This window comes from Mesoplodon densirostris, chromosome 1 (genome assembly GCF_025265405.1).
Source record: "Mesoplodon densirostris isolate mMesDen1 chromosome 1, mMesDen1 primary haplotype, whole genome shotgun sequence".
Classification (NCBI taxonomy): Eukaryota; Metazoa; Chordata; class Mammalia; order Artiodactyla; family Ziphiidae; genus Mesoplodon; species Mesoplodon densirostris.
In genome coordinates, this window is record NC_082661.1 from 118,865,988 (window position 1) to 118,872,056 (window position 6,069).

Sequence of the window (6,069 nt, forward strand, 5' to 3'; positions counted from 1 at the left end):
GCTGCTCCGTGGCATGTGGGATCTTCGCAGATTGGGGCACGAACCCGCGTCCCCTGCATCGGCAGGCGGACTCTCAACCACTGCGCCACCAGGGAAGCCCTGCATACTTTTTTTGAAGATCATTGTTACATCAGCATAAAGACTGACCATCTCACTGAGGCATTCCTCCTGTTAAGCTGGTAGCTCTCCCAGGCACTCTGTGTCCATTCACTGCTCATGATGTGTGTGTGTGTGTGTGTGTGTGTGTGTGTTTCAGAAGGCCATCGCGGTGGGAGGCCCGAACACCACAACGAAGAGTAGCCCCCGCTCACCGCAACTAGAGAAAGCCCACGTGTGTGTGTGTGTGTGTGTTTCAGAAGGCCCTGGGAGACCTCAGCAAGTACAGGTGATGGATCTGTGGTCTAACTGGTAAAAAAGATGAGTCCTAACTGGAGAAGCACAATCTGCACCCCTCTTTTGGTAGGACTTGGTTTTTCGCAGGCTGGGAGCACTTCACTGGAGACCAATTATGTGCCATTTCAGGCGTTTTCCTATGGGTGGGAAAAAATGGCAATGTTTTTAGTTTTAGTCTATCCAGAACAAGAGGATCACAGCCACCCAGTAGGCTGGGAAGAAAACTGTTCTTCAGAAAATCCCACTTGATACTCCATTTCACTGTTTTGTTTTGTTTTGACCTCGTGTCTGTACTTCTGTTTCTTCTATTGGGCTGGCCAAAACGTTAGTTCGGGTTTTTTCCGTAAGGTCTCACCAAAAAAATTACAGAAAACCTGAACGAACTTTTTGGCCAACCCAATACAATACTGTGCTGCCCACTGCAAATGTAAGTGTTTTGCAGAGTGCCGCAGATAAGTGCTTTGTATCTCTTAGCCACAATTCTTTTTTTTTTTTTTTTTGGCTGCACCACACAGCATGTGGGATCTTAGTTCCCCAGCCAGGGATTGAACATGTGGCCCCTGCATTGGGAATGCAGAGTCTTAACCACTGGACCGCCAGGGAGGTCCCACAGTTATTATTATTATACTCTAATACTACTACCACACACCACCACTAATGATTGCTGCCACTCTTTTATAATTACCAGTCTGGGTCATCTCAATATTGTATTTGGACACTCAACAACTATAGTGTTATTTTGAACCCCAGAAAATTATGTTTTAGAAGTCTGTCTTTGTGCTTCCCTGTGGCACAGTGGTTAAGAATCCGCCTGCCAGTGCAGGGGACACGGGTTTGAGCCCTGGTCTGGGAGGATCCCACATGCCGCGGAGCAACTAAGTCCATGTGCCATAACTACTGAGCCTGCGCTCTAGGGCCTGTGAGCCACAACTGCTGAGCCCGCGTGCCACAACTACTGAAGCCTGCGTGCCTAGAGGCCGTGCTCTGCAACAAGAGAAGCCACCGTGGTGGGAGGCCCGAACACCACAACAAAGAGTAGGCCCCGCTCACCGCAACTAGAGAAAGCCCACGTGCAGCAATGAAACCCAACGCAGCCAAAAAAAAAAAAAAAAAGCGTGGGCTTCCCTGGTGGCGCAGTGGTTGAGAGTCTGCCTGCCGATGTAGGGGACACGGGTTCATGCCCCGGTCTGGGAGGATCCCACATGCCGCAGAGCGGCTGGGCCCGTGAGCCATGGCGGCTGGGCCCTTGAGCCGTGGCCACTGGGCCTGCGCGTCCTGAGCCTGTGTTCCGCAACGGGAGAGGCCACAGCAGAGAGAGGCCCGCATACCGCAAAAAAAAAAAAAAAAGCCTGTCTTTAAGTAACAGAAAATTCAGCTCAAATTGGTGTTTAAAAAAAAAAAAAACCACTGCAGTTTCACTGCTGGTAATACAGTGAACTAAGAGAACCTGAAATCTTCTCACTACAAACAAAAAGAAGTGCTGGATAATTTGTTTCTAGATTTTAAACCATGAATTCAATTTCTTAAATAGTTTTGGGCTATTCACATTATTTGTTTCATCATGGATGAGTTTTAGTATTTGTGGTTTTTGAGGAACTGGTCATAGTATTTGTGGTTTTTGAGGAACTGGTCAGTTTCATCTAAGTTGTCAAATTTTTGTGTGTAGAGTTGCTCACAGTATTGCTTTTTTTTTTCTTATGTGCCCGGTCTATAGTGATATTTTCTCTTCTATTCCCGATATCAGGATTTATGTCTTCTTTCTTTTTTTGTATGTTTCGCTATAGGTTAATTTGTATTTTATTGTTTTTACTGAACAAGATTTTGGTTGTTTTGACTTTATTATTTTTCTTTTTTTCAATTTTATTTACGTCTGCCTTTATGATTTCATTCTTTCTGCTTGCATTGGGTTTAGTTTGCTCTTCTTTGTCTAGTTTCTTAAAGTCCTTTCTGTAAGCATTTAATGGTATAAATTTTACTCTAAGCATTGCTTTTAATCATCACACAAATTTTGATGTGTTGTATTTTCATTTTTGTTCAGTTTAAAATATTTTCTAGTTTCCCTTGAGATTTATTTGATGCATGGGTTTATTTAGAAGGATGTTTCAAATTTCCAAGTGTTAGGAGGTTTCCTGTTATCTTTCTATAATTATTTCTATTTTTATTCTGTTATAGTCAGAGAGCATACTTTATTTGATTTCAGTTCTCTTAAATGTGTTGCAGTTTGCTTCATGACCAGAAATATAGTCTATCTTAGAAACTGTGCCACATGCACTTGAAAAAAATGTGTATTTTGCTGTCCGAAGTAGAAGATTCTAAAAATTTCAGTGAGATCCACTTGTTTGATGGTTTTGGGTTCATCTACATCCTTGCTGATTTCCTATTAGTTCTATCAGTTACTGAGAGAGGCAAATTGAAGTCTTTAACTATACTTGTGGATTTGTCTATTTCTATCGTAGTTCCATCAGTTTTTGATTCATGCCTTTTGAAGTCCAGATAAAGGTACAAACATATTCAGAATTGCTATGTCTTCTTGGTGAAATGAGCCTTTTATCATTATGGGGTGCCCTTCTTGATCCCTAGTAAATTATTTTGCTTTGCAGTTTACTTTTATATTAATGCAGCCACTCCAGCTTTCTTTTGATTAGAGTTTGCCTAGAACCTCTTTTTCCATCCTTTTTCTTTTAACCTGCCTATGTCAATACATTTGAAGTAAGTTTCTGAGAGACAGCATAGAGTTGGGTTATATTTTTTCATCTACTCTGTCATTCTCTTTTTTTTAGTTAGTGTGTCTCAACTGAAGATGATTTTGTGACATAGGTGTGACAACCCAAAGTTTCTCCAGATACTGCCAAATCTCTCTCCCTCTCTCTCAATACTTCTCTCTCTCTCCTTCTCTGTCAGCTATCTATCTATCTATCTATCTATCTATCTATCTATCTATCTATCTACTTATCTATCTGCCAAATGTCTCTTGATGGGTAAGATTGCTCGCAGTTGAGTGCCATTGCCCTGGAGACTTCAATACACATCCTTAATTCATTACAGTCTCCCTTGCCAGTACATTTCCTGAAGAATGTAAGAATCTTCTAACAAGATTCCATTTGCCACGTCCTACCTTTTGTGCTGTTGTGGTCATATATTTTATATTATATGTTTTAAACTCTAAAAGGTGTTACTATCACTGTTGATTTAAAGGGATAGTATTCTTTTATGTTTTTCCACAAGTGTATACTCTTTTCAGTGCTTTTCATTTGCTCACAATTTTCTTTGTTTCTACCTGGGAAAATTTCCCATCTGTCTAAAGAAGTCTCTGTGGTACTTACATCAATGGTGTGCTGCTGGCAATAAATTTTCTTTGTTTTTGTTTGACAAAAATATTTTCACTGGTAAATAATTCTAGACTGGCAGGTTTTTTTTTCTTTCACCACTTTAAAGAAATCATTACATTGTCTTCTGACTTAGTGTGTTCTATGAGAAGGAAACACCAAGATGGGATTAAAAACGCAAAGAAGATTTATTGGAGGAAAAATGCCTGTGACAGATAAATGAAGAAGGAGAGGTGTAGGTAGGGAGAAACTTCAGACAGCCAGGAAGTTCTGATACCTGTGAAAGAAGAGAAGGAAGAAAGAACTGGGTCATAAAAGCCTCAGACTATGGAACAGTTGTAAGAAATGCTTGGCCAGGCCAGTAGAGATCTCCCGAGCTTAAGTTGTCTGTTAGAGAAATCCGCATCTATGGATGCGGCTTGGTTCTAATACCTTCATTGTGGTCATTCATTGGCTGGAAGCAGCCCAGAGGGAGTGTGACTTGGCATGAAGGTTTCAGTGGATCTGAAAGTGCATCAGCTGTCAATCAGGTATGCTCCCTGCAGCAGCCTTTCTTGAAAGAAGGTCTGAGGAGTGCAAGTCCATGGCCACCACAAATAGTTTCTTTTGAAAAGTTAGCTGTTAATCTTAAGATAACGGGTGTTTCTCTCTCTAACTTTTAAGAATTTCTCATTTTTTTTCAACAGCTTTTATAATATGTCCAGGTATGAGTTTTCTTTGTATTTATCATGTTTGGGGATTATTGAGCTTCTTGAATTGGTGGGTTTATGTCTTTCTTCAATACTGGAAATTTCTCAGTCATATGTTTTCAAATATTCTTTTGCTCCATTCTCTCTCCCACCTCTCGTTTTGGGACTCCATTCCATGTATATTACACTGTTTGAGTATGTCTCACATTTGGACATACTGTTTCTTTCTTTTTTTTTCTTATTAGTCATCCATTTTATACACATCAGTGTATACATGTCAATCCCAATCTCCCAATTAATCACACCCCCCCCACCCCACCCCCTACCGCTTCCCCCGCTTGGTGTCCATACGTTTTTTTCTCTACTTCTGTGTCTCAATTTCTGCTCTGCAAACCAGTTCATCTGTACCATTTTCTAGGTTCCACATATATGGGTTAATATATGATACTTGTTTTTCTCTTTCTGACTTACTTCAGTCTGTGTGACAGTCTCTAGATGCATCCACATCTCTACAAATGACCCAATTTCATTCCTTTTTATGGCTGAGTAATATTCCATTGTATATATGGACATACTCTTTCTTTCCAGTTTAGTTTCTCTCTGTGGTTCAGTTTGCATAGTTACTATTGATTAACCTTTGAATTCACCAATCTTGACTTTTATGTCCTGTTTGCTCTTAAGGCAACCCAATGAGTTCTTAAATCCAGAAATTCTATTTTTCAGGTCTAAAATATACATTTGTTTTATTTTGTGGATTCTGGTTCTCTCTTTAAATCCTTTGTCATTTCTTTTGTTTTCTTTAACATATTAGGCATACTTATTATATTGTACTTTAATTATAACTTCATTATCCTAATCCTCTGTGGGTTTGTGTTTATTTTATTTTATTTATTTCTTAAAATATTTATTTATTTCTTTATTTATTTGGTTGCACCAGCTCTTAGTTGAGGCAGGTGGGCTCCTCAGTTGCGGCTTGTGGGCCCCCCAGCTGCAGCACACCAGCTCCTTAGTTGTGGCATGTGAACTCCTAGTCATGGCACGCATGTGGGATCTGGTTCCCTAATCAGGGATTGAACCTGGGCCCCCTGCATTGAGAGCATGGAGTCTTGTCCACTGCACTACCAGGGAAGCCCCTATTTTATTTTTTGATTGTTGATCACTGTTCCTACTTTTTTCAATATATGATACATTTCGACTGTATGCTGGGCATTGTGTATAAAGGAACAGCATACCCTTCTGATGATATCTTTCACTAGAGAGGTATCTTCTTTTTTCTTTCTTAGGAAAGTAAGGCCAGGGGCTAATTACCTCAATTCAGTCAAAGACTGAGTTGCGGTAGGGCTGGATTTACAATTTTAGCAAGATTCTATCAGTCCCTGGTTTGTCTCTGTCCTTTAGGACAGGCTTTTGATTGAGAGCCTGGAGTATCTATGTCTTCCCAGCCCTAAGACGGGCTTTTCCCTCTGGACTTTTACTTCATCCAATTCTCCACAGCTCTTTGATGCCTTTAACATGTTTCTTTCCATTTATTCATTTGTTTTCAGTTGTTGCAGCAAGAGCTTTGACCTCCTGTGACCTCTCCTACATTGTAACCAGGAGCAGAAGTGTCTCTAACCTGTTATTCTTACTAATAGTATCACAACAAATAATCTTATAATGCT